The sequence below is a fragment of the Acipenser ruthenus genome, chromosome 28 (assembly GCF_902713425.1).
Source record: "Acipenser ruthenus chromosome 28, fAciRut3.2 maternal haplotype, whole genome shotgun sequence".
In the NCBI taxonomy this organism is placed as follows: domain Eukaryota; kingdom Metazoa; phylum Chordata; class Actinopteri; order Acipenseriformes; family Acipenseridae; genus Acipenser; species Acipenser ruthenus.
Window position 1 is genome coordinate 3237276 of NC_081216.1, and position 18725 is coordinate 3256000.

Here is an 18725-nt window from a genome sequence, read left to right on the forward strand (position 1 = left end):
GTTCCCCCCCCCCCCCCCCAGTTGTCTATAACACTAGTAGTAAGAGGATTAAAAAGGGACACACGCCGGCGATAAGCGAGGATATTTTTTGTGTAATGTATTTATGTATTTGTTTATGTGTTTTGTGGGTGTTTATTCTGAACGGTATAATAATAAAAACACAAAGTTGTATCGTGGATTGAAAGGGAATTCTCTCACCTCGCCCCCTAGCCTGTGGAATTCATTACCGCTGTGGTCCGACAAGAAGTCTGTTCCCGGGTTTTAAATGTCGTTTAAAAACATCTTTGAAAAAAACGTTTACTGGTAGCTACGTCGCCTCAGGAGTTGATTTTAAATAACTGACTCAATAACTAAAATGTTTCTTAATCATTTTAAACTCTTATTTTATTTTATTTATTTATTTTTAAATCGTATTTGTTCTGCTAAAATTCGTTCAGCGTGAGAGGACCGGGTCTTGAAAGGCGCTAAAACAGAAGTGCAATTTTGATGATCTCGTTGTAATGTCATGGTGTTTTGAGTACACTGGTATTCAGAGTTGTGGTCGGGTTTCTATTTTCCGAGGTGTAATGAGGGACTGACAGCACAACGAGGGTCTTTCCGTCTCTGTCTGGGAATACTGTGGGCTTTTAAATGTTTGTAACGGATTTCGCTCGAGACCTGTCACGCGCAAATCTTGAAATGTCAGTTTCTTTCTTTCTTTCTTTCTTTCTTTCTTTCTTTCTTTCCTTACTTCCTGTCAGTTTTCTTGTTAATTTGCCTGTGGGAATAGCCACTATGTTCCGTGTAGATATTTTATATCAATTGTAGATATTAAATACCAAAACAAAAAGAGCAAACATACATGATTGTTAAATGGGTTAACATCAGCGCTGAAGACAGCGAAAATCATATTTGAAATGTTATGTAGGGACGTAGAGAGAAAGGCCGGGGAATGGTGTGCTAAAAACGTTAAAATACTTGGAGGGGAAAACGCACAGCTGTCGTTTTCCTGCTTTGTCAGTAATTTAGCAACAGCCCTCCCTGCTAATACTATGGTGACAAATTGTTTCGATTTTACTTTTTGTTTCGGTTTTATGAATGGAGAACCACACGGTTTTGTACTTTAAAAAAACAATTATATATACATACACATATAAAAAGACGAATTTTCTTTGTAGTCCGTTTCCAAACGCAGATCTGGTGCACAGAAGTGCAGAATTGTACCTCTCATATTATAATTCAAATGCAATAGCGGATTTATTTATTTATTTTAAAAGTGCATAGCTATTAGTCAGTCTGTTTACCAGCCTGAAGCTTTGAACTATTTAAAAACAAGATCCCAGTGACTTATTATTAATGCTATGTTTCCCAATTTTGCACATGAATTGCAAATTAAGTGGAAACAAAGGATGAATTTGTTCAGATTTTTGTGAAGGGTGGTTGCAACAATTCCTACTACGTTTGTGTGTATATTGTTCACATTGTGGCATCGATAATGTCTGTAACTACCGCTGCAAGGGTTACAGAGCAAGCTTAGTGGTAAGGGAGGGGCAAGACAGCTGCAACTGAGCGTGCAGTGTAAACAAATGGGACTGCTAACAAGGTCTGTTGATGGAGTTTAGAAGGGATACACTGTGGAAGGATATAGTAAACACAATACAAGGATTGATAATTTAGTCGTTGCCAATTATTTTTATTATTTTCTCCCAATTTGGAATGGCCAATTATTTTATTATGCTCAGCTCACCGCTACCACCCCTGCGCTGACTCGGGAGGGCGAAGACGAACGCACGCTGTCCTCCGAAGCGTGTGCCGTCAGCCGACCGCTTCTTTACACACTGCGGACTCACCATGCAGCCACCCAAGAGCTACAGTGTCGGAGGACAACGCAGTTCTTGGGCAGCTTACAGGCAAGCCCGCAGGCGCCCGGCCAGACCACAGGGGTAGCTGGTGCGCGGTGAGCCGAGGACACCCTGGCCGACCTAACCTTCCCTCCCCCGGGCGGTGCTCGGCCAATTGAGCGCCGCCCCCCTGGGAGCTTCCGTCCTCGGTCGGCAAAGGAATAGCCTGGACTCGAACCGGCAACGTCCAGACTATAGAGCGCATCCTGCACTCTATGCGAGTGCTTTTACTGGATGTGCCACTCGGGAGCCCTTAAATGCGTTGCTTTTAACTGTAGCACCGCTCCCATTTTTACAGCTCATTCTAGCACTGTACCGCACCAGTACTTTTGTTTGTAGTACATTTCCTCTGCTCTGTCTGCAGTGCTGGTCTGCACCTATTAAGCCTAAGAGTACAGACGCTAGACTCAACTTCTCCCATTTGTGTTGCAGGGACAGGAATAAGACTCCCGTTGCGTAGCAGCTTGGTCCATTCTTGGTTTTGCTATGAGTTTGATCACACTTCCAGACCCTCAGTCTGGTTGCTTTCAGGTTGTGTTGTCCTGACAGCGTGGATGGATGTTAGCTGCAGGTCTTCACAGCTGAGCAGCAGCAGGGGCAGGCTGTGTGAAAGCTGCACAGCATCTGCCTGTCGCTGTAATACATACAAAAAACAAGGGATTCTGTGATTAATCACTCGCGCGCTGCAGCAGCACGGATGGAAATAAGACTACTGTTGCATAGCAGTTTCTCCCATTCCAGGTTTTACTGCAAGCTATTCCCCTTGGTTATACTCTGCATTTCCCATAGTTTGCCATGTTTATTAATGTGCTACCATACCTCTCTGTGCTGTACAATGCTTCCCTATGCTTTACCATACCTCTCTGTGCGTTACAATGCTTCCCAATGCTTTACCATACCTCTCTGTGCTTTACAATGCTTCCCTGTGCTTTACCATACCTCTCTGTGCTTTACAATGCTTCCCTATGCTTTACCAGACCTCTCTGTGCTTTACAATGCTTCCCAATGCTTTACCACACCTCTCTGTGCTTTACAATGCTTCCCTGTGCTTTACCATACCTCTCTGTGCTTTACAATGCTTCCCTGTGCTTTACCATACCACTCGGTGCTTTACAATGCTTCCCAATGCTTTACCATACCTCTCTGTGCTTTACAATGCTTCCCAATGCTTTACCATACCTCTCTGTGCTTTACAATGCTTGCCTATGCTTTACCATACCTCTCTTTTCTTTACAATGCTTCCCTATGCTTTACCAGACCTCTCTGTGCTGCACAATGCTTCCCTATGCTTTACCATAGCTCTCTGTGCTTTACAACGCTTGCCTATGCTTTACCATGCTTTCACTGTGCTTTACAATGCTTGCCTATGCTTTACCATGCTTTCACTGTGCTTTATTACACTGTGGTGTGCTTTTACTGTGGCAAACTTTTTTTATAAGGACTGTGCTGGATTCGAACCCGGAATCCGTGATGCATGAGATGCTAGAGTTATGTAACCTAAAGTGTGTGGGTGAGTGTGTGTACACTTGAATATAACCACATTTCACAGTTTGCACATCTTTCTATCCTGCATGAGCTAATCAAATAATCGTGTGCTGAGGTCAGCTTTCTTCTGTAGAAAATTAACGGGGGTCATCGCCAGGGTTTAAACACGAGAACATTGTACAGTCCATCTCGCCCACCTCCCTGCTGTGACGAGCTTTCATCCAAGTTAAATGGTCACCGAACCATCCTAGACCATTAATGCAGTACTTTTGGGTTTTATCCACATCTGATCCATTTTCATGTGCTCAGTTAGCCTCACCACTCCCCTTGCATCCAAGTTGAACTCTTAATTAAACGCCTAAGGCATTTTCTTCAAGCTCACTGCGGGGATCGAAGTAAGCTCCCCCCTGTTGAATAGCAGTCTTATTCCACTCTGGGTTTTCCTGTTCCTCCTGGAGTTATAGGCCAGTGATCACCTGTGTCTGAAGTCAAGGTCTGTTTAGGGTCCTCAAGTGTCAATTAAACTCCTAGTAAATAGGTCAACCTCTGTGCAGCGGGAGTCCTAATTCCAGCCCTGTACTGCATAGCAGTTTCACCCATTCCAGGTTTACTACTAGCTTGATTAGCCCCAGTGAAGGGTTAAAACGTCCTGCATCCATTCCTCTTGTTTAAGTATATTATTGAAGTCAACAGGAGTTTGAACAATCAGGCCCCTGCTAAATCTGCTCTGAATTAACTGATCACACTTGGATAAGTCTCACCTGCGTATGTAGGTTGACAATCAGGAGTTGTTCATGCAGCTATAAGAAGTGAACAATGTGTTTTAACAGGGGTTTGCTCAAACTCCTGACAACTGAATCATTTAAATAATATTCTTAATTGCAGGGCTGCAGAATGTGCGTGTGGGAGCGAACAATGTGCGCCAAAGGAATTGGTTATGAGCCGAAGACTATCCACTGCTCCCTCCAGTCCAGGACTGGGTGCAGGGCTAGTGCATGTTTCTAATCCTGCAGTGTATGGGTAACAAGCTCAAGTGTGTTTCATTAAACTAAAAAAAAAAAAGTATTCATTTCTCCTAGTTGATAAAAAAATCTGAGTTACTTAAAGACGTGTAGATGTCATGTCGAGTCTGTTATCCCCGGCGCCCTCTTGTATTGTGCTGATGTAAACGAGAGAGAGATTCTGTATGGAGTGGGCGGTGCCGGGGTCAACGAGGGTCTGCTTTGAAACATGGTCGCGACAATAGGGCTTCTGTTACACAGCCGGGGTTCGGAGGTCAGAGGTCGGTGTTGAGCTTGTGCCCCCCCCCTCCCCATTCTTCTGAGGTAAAGAAGCAGAAAATGTTCTGTTTAACCCCCCCCCCCCCCCCTCGCCCCTGAAGCGAGCAGGGCTGGCCCCTCCAATTTAACAAAGACAAAAGCCGTCTTCAATCTCAGACTGGCACCATCCTCAGATCCTGTGCCAGCGTGGCGTGATTTAGTATTCCGTGGCAAAAATCAGGGATGAAAATAAGACTCCTGTTGCGTAGTACTTTGACCCATTCCAGGTTTTAATACGAGCTTGATTAGCCACAGTGTGCATAGATAACAAGCTCATGTGTGTCTTCTTAAACTCAAAGTGAAACCAGGAATAGTTCAAACTGCTGTGCAACGTGAGTCTTCTTTCCATCCCTGAAAATAACTACGTCTGTGTCCATTCAGATAACAGAATTTACAAATGACTTTGCAAAGATCCGCAGGCAAACCAATGCATGAATGAGGTCTGAAATCAATAACACCCATTCTGCTGTACAGAACAGTGTTGAACTCTCCTTTCTTTACCATGGATGGAAATAAGACTCGCATTGCATAGCAGTTTGATCCATTCCTGGTTTCACTTTGAGTTTAAGAAGACACACATGAGCTTGTTATCTATGCACACTGTGGCTAATCAAGCTTGTAGTAAAACCTGGAATGGATTCAACTGCTATGCAATAGGTAGTTTTTTTTCGTCCCAGCTTTAATAGGGAATCTAAGGGTGTTAGTGTTTACTGTAACACTGTGCTTCAGTACTGTTATCCAGTTAACATAAAAATAAATAATAACCTGATAGTCATTTTAAATGTGATATATCCAAAGTTAAACGCGCAGTGCGCTGAAAGCACGGTGATGCAGAAAGCAGGCATCAGGTGCTGCTGAGTGCTCTGACTGAGCAGCTGCTTCACGCCCCAATTTGCTGCCGTCTGGAATGTCTGCTGCTTCCTCGCTTCCCTCTCGGGGACGGAGCCTGCGAGGGCAGCCGTTTCCAGGATTACGGGGAGCGAAGGGGTCCGCGCCCAGATTCACAGGCAGTCCACGATGCCGTGATTTATCGGCGCTGCATGGACCAATTTTCTTTCGATTATTCGGATCGAGCTGTCACAGAAATGGGGTGCTGACAGTCAGGTGAGGGTTATCGGTGTTGACCGAGTCAATTTGCTATTCAAAGTGAAACGAGTGAAGAAACAGCTGCTTGGAGCCGTGATGATGGTTGCTTTTCTTGGACTTCGTGCTTCGATTTAGAGCTGCACGAACTGATTTCTTCAGGTTTAGCTGATCGGTGCTGATCGGGCTAATTTTACCATTCCGAGTGAAGAAACAGCTGCTTGGGTTTGTGTGGATCGCTGTTCTCCACAGAGTCTTAAGAAAAGCAGCAGTCAACACATTATTAATAAGCAGATAAGCTCGGGATCTGACTGATTTTTTTTTTTTTTTTTTTTTTTTAATTTTTTAATTTTATTTAGTTAAAAGAAATTCAAACCGTTGTAACAAACAACTTTTGCACACTTCTATATTTTTAAGTAGGTCTGTGACATTCAGTGAACAATTGTATTCCCTTGCAGGAGGCAAAGGGGTATTGACAGGTATGCAATACCCAAAGACCCTTGACAGGCCCTGTTTTGTTCGTTTTTTTTCTTTTTCCTTTTTAAAAGATGAAAAGTCTGTAGACCTTGTGTGAGTTTGGTGTCTGAGAGCAGATTTCTTTCTTCTCATCACGCTTGTCCCAGCAAGTAGAGTAAACTTCCCCCTATCTGCAGTCATCAGCTCATCCTCCAGATCACTGGCCCTGATAGCGACAGCATTAGGAGATTAAAAAAAAAACAAGCAGCAAGCATCTGCAAGCACACCGATGGCTTGTGTACAAGCTGTATCTTCCCACAGGAATAGAGACTGTGACTCTCTCCTGTCTGGCTCCATTTGTACGTTTCCTTTGTTTTATTATTTCATTTTGAAATCATTTTTATTTTTTCACTAACTAAGGCTGTGAATCTTCAACAGATTAAACGTTTAAACATTCTATGTAGTCAGCTGTTTACAGCCTGAAGTATCGAACACGTTTTCATTGTGGGGAGGGCAAAACAAATAAAAAAAATAGACTTGGTGTTTAATGTACTGGCCCTTCTGTCTCCACGCCTCAAGCCTGCCCTGGACTGAAGGGAGCACCCTTCTCTTAGGGGGGTGAGGGAGAGAGGGACAGTTCAGTCTCCACGCCTCAAGCCTGCCCTGGACTGGAGGGAGCACCCTTCTCTTGGGGGAGGCTGAGAGTTAAGTTATTGTTCTGAAACGATGATGTAAGTCTCTTTGTGGCTTTCCCACCTGTGCTTGTGACTTTCAGAGTGAGCTCAGGTGTCCCCAATTAATCCTGAAACCAAAAACAGCCTAAAACTGTTAAAACTGCACCGCAACAGAGTTCCCTCCTGTGCTGAGGTCCCATTTAAACCAGGGGTGGAAATAAGACTCCTATTTCGTAGCAGGTTCACCCATTCCAGGTTTTACTACGAGCTTGATTAGCCACAGTAAAATTGGATCAGACTGCTATGCAATGGGAGTCTTTTTTTCCGTCCCTGGAAATGCTCTATTTTATTGTAAAAGCTTGGAGTCGACCCTGCGTTTCTCTTGTTAATCGGGGAAGAAGGGAAGTGCGCTGTGCTGCAGATGGCATCCTGCCTCGGAAGTGGTAACAGGTCAGCAAGTGTCTGTCCGTCCCTGTCCCGTCGGACCGTGAGTCACCCCACCCACAAACACATGGCCCACCATTACCCAGCCATCTCAGTCACCCCCCCTCTCTTCCCCTCCTGACTCTCCCTCATACTCTTTCACTCCCTCCCTCCCCCCAATCTCTCCCCCTATATGTTTTCACTCCTTCTCTCTCTCTCTCTCTCTCTGTCTCTCTCTCTCTTTTACACTCTTCTTTTTTCCTCTCTCCCCTTCTTCCTTTCCCCCCTGAAGCTGCTCTTGGGCAAACCCCCCCCCCCCCCCCCCCGATAGTTCCAGATGAATCTCTGGATTGGGCTGCAGTGTCTCAGGGGGGCGGTCTGACGTCATTGTATAAAAATAAAATAACCAGAGCAGTGGGGCTCTCTCCCTGCCTTCCTGATAGTGGAAATCAGGCTGAGCTCTGTGTGCCTAGAGACAGTGGCCAAATCCCTCCTATTGATGCAGACCACAGCTGTCCGACCTCCTAGATTTATAAAAGTGACGTACAGATGTCCGGTGAGGTCTTTAGAGCCATACAAAATATAAAAATACTACTACTACTACTACTACTACTACTACTAATAATAATAGAGAGAAATGCCAGGTAATTTGACTTGATGTAACAGCGTGAAAGCAGCTTTGTAAGGTTCCTGTCTTAATGATTTGCACGGATAACTCGAGCTGGTGCTGATCCTGCTTCGCTCGGTATCTGTGGCATCTGACAACAACAGGAAGCGCAGCTAGAGTCCTTCAGAGATTTTTGAGAACGATAGCAGTGTTTTGAAAACAGGAGCTGAGCCCGTCTCTCCTCTCTCTCTCTCTCTCTCTCCTCTCTCTGTCTCTCTGCTTGATTTAATTCATTAAAATGTTCACTAAAGCTCAGAGGAGTCAGTTGTAGCCCTGCAATAAAGACTCCTCTAACACTTGGGACAGTTTTTCTTACTTTGAAGAGTACAGCAGCAGTGTGTCTGTAGAAAATGACTGCGCGTTTTAATGGAGTCCCAAAATCTCCCGCCTGGTTTCTCGGGTCTCTCTGGTTTGGAGCAAGAGACTCGCTCACTTCAGGTACTCAGTTCAAGCCCTCCAAACAGACAGGCTAAAATCTCCCTCCTGATTTTCTCAGGTTTCTGTGAGGCTGTGTGCTGGTAGAGGCTGCCCTGTGGCCAGAGCTCTTTAATAAGAGCTGTGCAGCAGTGAGATCAGTGTGGGTGTGGAGGGAAGCGGGGTGTCGGGGGTGGGGTGAGGTGGGTGTCGGGGATGGGGGTTGGTGGTCGGGAGTGAGGTGGGGGTGGTGTTGGGGGTGGGGTGAGGTTGGAGGGGTGTACAGTGACACATTCCTGCTCCTCTTGGACCTCTTCTCGTTCTTTCATTTTCTCAGTCCATTTTCTTTCTCCCCCTTTTCTCTTCGTTTACCACATGTTCAGGGAATCGATCCTTCTGTAATTGAATGTTTTGAATCGGAAAACAACCGCACCATGCCAAACTCACGAGGGGGTCGGAGGAATCAATGCTTCTGAATCCCTTTAAAACCCTTCCCAGCGCCTGATTTCAGCTCCAAACTGGTTTCCATGCAGGATATATAGAGAGGATCTGGGAATTTCTGGTTTGGTAACTTTATCAGGAGTGTTGTGTTGGTTTTTTTTCTTTTTCTGCTAAAAATGTTCATAAGATTTGGACCAAAGAATATTTCTGTATTATTATTATTATTATTATTATTATTATTATTATTATTAATAATAATAATAATAATAATAATAATAATAATAATAATAATTGTAAAGCCAATACTTAAAAAATCTACATTGATGTCTTGTCTAATTATCGTCCAATTTCTAATTTTACCTTTCCTTGCAAAAGTCTTGGAAAAGGTTGTTGTTGATCAGTTGTCTGCATATCTCTCTGCTAATAATCTATTTGACCAATTTCAATCTGGCTTTCGTAGACACTCATAAAAGTTGTTAATGACATCCTGCTGAATGCAGATGAGGGGCTGTTATCAGGGATTGTCTTTTTGGATATATCTGCTGCATTTGACACCATTGATCACACAATTCTTCTTGATCGCCTGAGAAAACTATTGGCATTATTGGCACAGCACTGTCCTGGCTGCGGTCCTGCTTAACCTCCCCACATCAATGTGTGTCCTTTTGGAGGATCAAAATCGGCTCATTCTCCTGTTGTTTCTGGGGTTCCACAGGGCTCTCTTCTTGGTCCTTTACTTTTGCTACTGCTGGGTAATGTGGTCAGACAACATGGTCCACTCTTATGCCGATGACACCCAGATTTATTCAGATGATGTAAACTCCAGACTACCAACTTGCCTTGACAAAATAGGGGCTTGGATGTCAATTTTTTGGCAGTTAAATGCAAATAAAACTGAATTTCTTTTAATTGGCTCTAAAACAGCATTAAATAAAATCCCACAACCAATGACCTTTGGCAGCCCCCCCTCCGCCCCCAATTGGCTCTTCGCAAGCTGTGAAAAGTCTTGGGAGTCTTATTTGATTCTACTCTTAGTTTTCAGCATCACATTTCAACTGTAGTGAAGTCTGCTTATTATCATTTACAGAATATATCTCAAGTCCGTTTGTATCTTGCAGAATCTGACGTAAAAATTTTAATTCATGCGTTTGTTTCATCCCGTATGCATTACTGTAACGCCCTATTGGCTGGTCTACCTTGTAAACTTATCAATCGCTTACAGCAGGTTCAGAATACAGCTGCACGAATTCTGACAAGTACAAAAAGATTTTAAACATATTACACCTGTTCTTGCCCGCTTGCATTGGCTTCCGGTGAAGTACAGAGTTATTTTTAAGATGTTATTAATGATATTTAAAGGCTGTCTCTGGAAATGGCCCTGCTTACATTAATGATATGCTTTTACCTTGTGTCCCTGGACGCCAGTTGAGATCTGCTGATGCTGGGCTTCCTGTGACTACAGTGATAAAAAGCAGCTCTTGTGGTGGAAGAGCCTTTAGTCATTATGCACCTGTATTATGGAACAATCTTCCAATTGGAATCCGTAAAGCTGACTCAATAAATGCATTTAAATCAAAGCTTAAAACACCTTTATGTAGATTGGGGTGGCCTGTTTTCGAAAGTTGTTAATAAGTATTTTATTTATTTCCCCCCCCATTTGTTTTTGGATGTTTTTTGATATTTCATTGTATATTATATTATTGTATAGTATATTTGTAATGTGAAGCACTTTGGGATGCCTTGGCATGAAAGGCGCTGTACAAAATAAATTTGATTGATGATGATAATAATAATAATAATAATAATAATAATAATAATAATAATAATAATAATAATATAATAATAATATATTGTTTAACATGTTAGTTAGGTTTCGACTTAATTTTGATCTTGGTTTTGGTTTCATTAGTAGAGTGCAAGAAAACTATCACACTCGTATTTAAAAAATAAATAAATCAAAAAATAAATCCCCACTTTTAAAACCTCCTTTTGTCTTCTTCAGCCTGCGAATTGACAGATTTGATTATGCTCCCAATTGAATCTGTGAGCTGCTGTAGTGCGTTATGGTGCCAGCCAGCGGGACCCGAGCACTCTGTTAGCCCAGAGTTGGGTTTCATGCTGCCTGTCGATGGGAACTGCTTCGGAGGAAAGCATCACGTTGAGAGCAGCGTGTAATTATACCTCCCTAATTATATGTGTGTAGTGAAGCTCTCTCTCTCTCTACATAGACATACACACGCAACTTGCAGTGGTATTGCCAGCTCAGTGCTGGAGGAGCAGGGAGAACAGAACTCAGGGTAGGGTGCTGGTTTTGTACAGGGTCCATACCACAGGCTGGCTTAATGATGGGTCAAAAAACATTATATATATATGTAACGGCGCCTCTCCTGCTTTGGCTTTTTTGCAGCCTTAATCAGCAGACGCAGACACAGAACGACACTTTTATTAAACACAAAATTAACAAAACAAAAACCTAACTCCCATTGGAGTGCTAAACTAAACGTAACAGTTCAAACTAGCACACTGGACGGCTAAGCCATTTACCAGCCCAGAAACAAGGTTCACAGAGTCCCTTTTTTTTTTTTTTTTTTTTTTTTTAACCCCAATTAAACAGCTCTCTTCACAGGCTTCACACAGACAGCCTCTCGCAAACATTTGTGACCTGCTTTTATACCTGCCTGTTAATTACAGCCAGGTGTTGCTGATTAAATTAATAAAACAATTAATCAATTAAACCTGTCGCTGTGCAAAACAGCCACAAAACCCACATTTTCACATGTATTTGGCAGGGATAGGAATTAACCCCATCCCTGCCAAACGCCACCAACACATAGTTTACAGGCAGGGCTCTGCCACATTATGTAATCTCCCCTTCAGTCACTGTGTGCATAATTGTACCATCTTAAGTTTCTTATCTATATCTATGCAGAGGTTTTGTGTTTTTGCAAAATGACATGTGCAATAACCAGAAGCACATCACCCAGAAAAAACAATTAATTTTGCCAGAGCGTTCCTTCCTTCCTTCCATGGAAATGAGGCAGTGGATACAAATGAAAAACAATCTTGAAGGTGATCCAACATGTGACAGGTTTCTGAGGAGGAATGAGTGTGTGTGAGCTCCAGGCAGGGTTACTGCAGCAGCTGCAACAGAGGCGGGGCAGTTCCAAGGAACAGTTTAGTAACATGTCCAGCAATGTCATGTGAGAGTAATCCAATTTATAGTACTCTGCAAATTAAGTTTAGCCTTTTACTGGCATTACAATAACCAGGATAAAATATCAAACACTTTTGATAAAAGAAAAGGGCATACTGTTGACTGACTCGTTGCTCTACGCAGGTTCACTGCTGTGTATCGCCTGATTGTAATTTAAATAGCGCCCCTTTTAATGTAAACGCATAATTAATCCTCCCAATTGTTTCTTTGCTAATTCTGCCTTGTTGCTTGCAAAATTTAACAAGAGGTGCGTCTCCGGACAGAATGTCTTTTATGGAACAAACGGTGTGCAGTGTAGTCACTGCATCCTTTACACAGTAAAGCCATCCATTTCCTTTAATGAATGTATAGCTAGAAAAATAGCTTTGAGCTTGTTTCTTCATCATCAGATAATATAATTGAATTCATTAACGGTCATGGTTTAACATTGCAAATTTATAGCTTTATTAAATGCAGCTAGAGTGGAAAGAGATAAACTAAACAATAATGAAATATGCAGATAATTTAGCTTGCTTACTTCCGCCTTGAGCGAAAAACTTAGACCTATCGGTGACAGCGTGTGCCCCCTGGGGGCCCTACGCAATACCTGATTCCGGAGCCCCTACCAGGGCAGGGCTGCCAGACCAGTGTATTTAAAACAATGCCAAGATGCAGAATAACAGTAATTAGATGTTATACAAAACAAACACGCTATTTATTAGGTAGAATGTTTGTGTTGTATACTGCATCTGGTTATTTTGAGTAAATGGACAAACAACTGATTTTAAACTTTGAACGAAGGAAGCTTGTTTATTGCAGCTTTCAACTCACTTTAAAACTGTCGCAAATCTCTGCCTCTCCCCCACCTTGAATCTTGGCAATCATTATGCATGTTAATAACTCCAGACTATCCGATAACTGGCAAACACAGGTACATTGATTGCAGTCCTGGTTTGTGTAACGGCATGTGACAGAAACGGAATGATTCTTGGTGATAAATCCCTCTCCCGACCTGTGAGGGCGCTGTGTAAAGGGAACAGAGTGTCCTGGACTGGATGGCCAGACGATTCATTCCCTGGATTAGAAGGAAGTCTGTCTAGAAAGGGGGCGGAGCTACGATACACTACATCATCGACCCGGAAAGGAAACGACGTGGCAGCCGCGGATTGGAGGAACGGTTGCACTAGTTAACCAAGGGGTTGTGATTGACGGTACAAAAGAGCGTAGCGAAGTGATCTGTTCCTTTGTATGGTCAGAGCTGAACCGTGTATTGTAACTGTGAGTGTTCCGTTTGTTTTGTACTGTCGTGTCTAAACAATTACTGTTATCAGACGGCTGAACACGATCCAGAGCTGTTGCCACGGGCCACTGCACTTGTTTCACGATCAACTGTATTTGCACCGCAAGCACTAAATCACTCACTGTGGGCTTGTTTATTTTGTGTTACGTGTGGGTGTTTAGGAAACGGGACTGTTATTTTGGGACCAACCCGTGGATTAATCCACGCCGCTGTACTGCTTGTTCTCATTTATTGTTTACTGCCGTTTGGTTGGACTTGTACAATCCAAATCAGACTTTGGATTGTACAAATAAAATATCATTGCACCTGGATTATCGTTGTCTGTCCGTTCCTTGATCCTGCACCTACACACTTAACCCCTTTGCCACGTGGCTATACATAAAACATCCATACCAATAAGACATGCTTTTCTGCTTATAAAACACACTACAAAATGTAAACATCTCATCACGTATACTTTATTATTATTATTATTATTATTATTATTATTATGCATTCATGTAACGTATTTAGGGTTTCCAAGCATCAAAATGCAATGAACAAGAAAGGGGTTTTTTTTTGTGGATTGTGCAGATTCATTGCATGTCCACGAAAAGCCAGATTTCGTTCTGCCAAGTGACAAACAATGGCTGCAAGTCTAGTCGGAACAGATTTCCAGTGCTTCTGTTCCAGCTAAATGAATTCCATGTTGGCATGATCAATAGCAGCACCTGCAGGGTGTGCCATGTACCCATGTTGTGTATGTGTGGCTTTGAACGTTCATGTTATTTAAGAGCACGTGAAAGGCGCTGCCAGGCCTTGAAGCCCTCAGAAATACTGCTATCACGTTTGCCAAAGAGTGCACAGCAAAAGCAAAACACTGCATCCCAAGAATAGAAAGAAGTGTTGAATTGACAACAGAACTGGCACAGGGCACAGGTGTCGTCGTCCATCCATCAACAGTCCAAAGCACCTTTGACCATTGTTCCATCGTCCAATGTCTGTGTTCTTGTGCATATTTTAGCCTTTTAGTCTTGTTCCCCTTTCTTAACAGAGGTATTCTTACTGCAACACATCCTTTAAGTCCTGATTTCAAGAGTGACCTTTGTAATGTGTTGATTTGATGGACAAGCGACACCTGTGCCTTCTGCCAGTTCTGTTGTCAATTCAACGCTTGTCTTCTTTCTAGTCCTTAAGGATATTATCTTCAAGTATTGCTCATCCTTGTTAGACAGCTTTTTGGGTCTTCCAGTCCTGGGTTTGTCAATTACAGGTGCATTTCTAAATGTTTTTCCACAGAGCTCACCACACCTGCTGATGAGGCAGAGAATGACCCCCTAAGACACACACAGAGAGAGAGAGATTTTGTGTGAGCTCCGTCAGTAATTTGCTAGTTTTTAAGGAGCAGTGTTGATCTTGTGTTGGCTATCCGTCAGAGGAATCCTGGTTGTGTTTCTCAGAGTGCGGGACAGGGCCAGACCACTTGCCACACAGTAACAGCCTGGTGTCACGCAGTAAAGTTACACTGAGAAAGACTTCTAGTCAAAAAGTTTGTCATTGAATTTATTAAGTTTGTTAGTATTTCTATTAAAGACTTCTGTTCGAAGCGTTCGATGTTGAATTTGTCAAGCTTCTTTTACCGTTTCTATGGAAAATGCTGATAAAAACTTTTGTCATGGAATTTGTTGTTTTTTTTTTTTCTTCAGTGTTTCAAAGTTCATTTTCTGTGGAGAGAAGAGTATGATGTATGAGTGCTACCCTCTAGTGGAGACTACAGCAGAACTGAGAGAGAGAGAGAGAGAGAGAGAGAGAGAGTGTGTGGTGGATGAAGTAGGGCGTCGGCTGGATGTTTGGTTGTTTGTGGGATTGTGAAGGAATGGCAGATTATAGGAAAGAATGCATGGTATATAATCACAGTAGAAGCCTGGTTAAGGTAAGAGAAGCCTGGTAATTGAAGGAGGAACGTATTGTAAGCATTGCAAAGCCCTGGTCAACCACAGGAAGGCACAGTAAAGCTGGAGCAGACAGCTCTGACAATACAGCCTTGTGTCTCGAGGCATAATTCGCAATTTACTGTTCCTCTTTTTAAAGTCTCATAGATTTGCTCGCTGTATTACTTCCCCTTTATTCATTTTTTAAATGTATTTATTTAACCAGGGGATTTACCCATTGGGACTGTTGCCTTGTTTACAAGGGGGTCCCGAAAACAATAAAAACACAGAACAATCGCAGAAGTACTAACACAATAAAAACATGCGTGCCTCAAACTTAACCAGCACAGAGATCAAAGTATAGAATAAATAAGACGTGTCTGTCTATTTATTAATGTGGACTGAAAGAGAAGCATTCTAACCAAGCAATCCCCAAATACATAAAATCTTTAAAACCAGAGAAATGATCAGATTTCATCTTCACACTGCGATGGAAACAGTTCCACGTCTTTGGGAGTTACTGTGTGAAAGATCATCCCCTTGTACGCGTTTGAAACCTGTGAGCAGCCGAATTAACAGAATGATGAGGTCCTTCCTACCCCTGTGGGCGGGGGGTTGGGTTGCTGCGTGTGGCAGGATTAGCAGCGAATTGGATTCCAGTGACCTGTCGAAATGGGCTCCCAGTCCCTCGGGAATGTTTTGCTGCATTTCTGACGTGATGAAACTCTGCAGGATTAATCCTCCTCTCTGCTTCTGCCCCTCTCCCTCTCTGCTTCTTGCTTATTGTCTGCTGTAACTTTAGACCCACTTCTTTCTGTGGTACGAGGTGCACAGTCATGGTAGCAGCAGGGTTTTCAGACTCTTTCTCTTCTGTGTGTGTGTGTCTCTCTCTCTCTCTCCTTTTCCCCTCTTTCTCTTCTCAATTCAATTTCAAATGGTCTTTTATTGGCACTCAAATAAGTATTGCCAAAGATAATGTAGTAAATGCCCAGGGGGGGACCCCAAGGAATTAGAGAGAGAATGTGACCGTGATTGTTGAAGAACTTGTATCAAACAGCCTGGCTTAATTATAGACACTGCCATGAATTGAAGCTATTTATAGTGAAATAGCAGTCTGTTTGAGCTCTGAGTATAGTGCTGTGGTCTGATCTGGGTTAACTCTGAGCAAGACGGACAGACAGAAGAAGGAAGAAAGGTTTCTTGATGAAAGGGGGTGAAAAATATTTTTGGGGAAAAGATCTATCTATCTATCTATCTTTTTAGTATTTTGTACATTTGCTACCTTATCTTCAGCAATACTTGTATGACTTGTCATGCCAATAAAGACCATTTGAATTTGAATTCGAGAGACTGAGAAAGAGACAGTAATTATCTAAAAGTAAAAACATTATCTTTTAGTTTCTCTTGCCAGTGAAATGCTAGGCTTCAGTACTTCAGTATTGGTCAGTGGGAGGGAGACGGAGATATCGGAGGAGAGATTGAATCGGAGACACGGTTCATCCTCCACTGCATAAAACGTAGACAAACCAGAGACATGTATTCAGTCAGGCTGCTGGCAGAAAGAGAAATAGATTTCTTGATAAGGGGGGGAGAGAAAATAGAAATCTGTTTGGGGAGAGAGAAAGAAAGGTGTCAGAAATGTGTGCTTAGTACGATATTGCAGCATGCAGCCTCCTCATAGGAAGTGTTGAGGCCTTTCAATACTAGTACAGTACTGTTAAATGTTATTTTGTGTGTGTGTGTGTGTGTGTGTGTATATATATATATATATATATATATATATATATATATATATATAATATGCATGTGTTCAATATTTACTACATTAGCTTTGTTTTGTATGACTTGCCATGCTAGTAAAGAGCATTTGCATTTGGGAGACAGGGACAGCGGGTGCGAGGCTGGCAGTGCGTTTGGCCCGTCGGCTCTGGGTGATGAATCGAGTCCACGTGCCCCATTGTTCCCAGTCCCAGCGCCACCATTGTCAGCTCAGCGCTGTTTGTTTAGCGGCTCTGTTCACTGTCAGCATCTCCTCATCCCTCCACACAGGGGCTCCCCCCCCCCTCCTCCAAACACAGTAGTAACCCGTTTGCGATGAAACTCGTTCTTTGTTTCAGTGCACACACACAGCGCTGTGGGGATGGAGGTCACAGGGGTGTGTTTTAAATGTCTACTACAGGCCCTCCAGCCCACACTAAAACCTGGAATGACTCAAACTGCTCTGCGATGGGAGTCCTTCTTCATTATGATTGAGCTGACAGAATCAATGTAAAACCTTGATTGGCTCACACTGCTCTGCATTGGAAGCTGTGCACTGTGATTTTGATGGGTTGTCATACTGTTCTGTGCTTTAACGTGAACACAGCATGCATTCACAAGTTTTGCAGCAGTACATTTTTTTTATATATAAGCTGTCCTTCGCTCCAACCCCCTCTCTGATTCTCGCAGTACAGAGACAGGTGTCCTAGTCTGTGTGTGTCAGCGCTGGCCCCAAACCAGGCCAGAGTTTAAAAAACAGCTGAAATACTTACTGGATGGAGCAGGAATTTCAGAACGAACTCAAAGCAAGAAAAAAGGTCCTTTTATAAAAGCTAGCTACTGCACACATGTACAGCACTCCCTTGTATTTCACTGTCTGACATGAAATGAAATATTGAACATAGTGAATGTGAACTACTGTCAGCGCAGCCTGGCAGCGAATTTACCTGAAGAAGTATCGACTGCGGTAGTGAAAAGAAGCTTGCAGTGTGCAGCTCTGCTCCCCAGTCTGCTTCTTATCCAGCACCTGCCTCCCTGCCACGTGGGGACGTGGTTCCTTTGTCACCAACACCAGCCACGTTGGCTACGATATAGCAAACCAGGCCAGGGCCGATTTAGCCAGCAGTGGAAATGGCCTATTTTTTAGAGCTGGGACTGCAGTGGAAAAGGGGTATTAGAGAGAGAGAGAGAAAGAAAAAGAGGGATTCATTGACCCTTTGTTCGTCCGCAGTGCTCAGAAGGGCAATACCTGCTCAGCATTTCTGTTACTTGTTTATTGTTTCCCTGCTTTACCTCTCTGCCTCCCTTTCTCCCTCTCTGCTTCTCTTCCTCCCTCCTATCTGCCCCTTGTTTGTTTTAAAAGCCCCTTTCACTCTCAGCGCTAGCTAGCTGGAACAGCGATGGGGTTGTTGGATTTAAAAATAATAATAATAATAATAATAATAATAATAATAAAGTATAAATAAAAATGTCTAAATTGCAACTCCCTCCTCCTCCTCCTCCTCCTCCCCCTCCTCCTCCTCCCCCTCCTCCTCCTCCTCATAACTGTGAGATGTAAGCGAACGCCCCTCAGTAATCCGTTCCTGTCCCGGGCGTGCTGGGACTGACCTCGGAGAGAGAGGTACAGCCTTCCTTAAAGAATGTTTACCACTGTAAATCTGCACATAATTTAGCAGCCCCCCACCCCAATTCTTTCCCCCTGATTTATACTATGCATTTACA

General features: G+C 43.1%; 1 protein-coding gene across 4 annotated transcripts in view; it reads left to right on the plus strand.

Annotated features, from left to right (window-relative positions):
• LOC117434474 (rho GTPase-activating protein 23-like) overlaps nt 1-18725 on the plus strand; it is a 66833-nt gene that overhangs the window by 11612 nt on the left and 36496 nt on the right. The window lies entirely within an intron of this gene.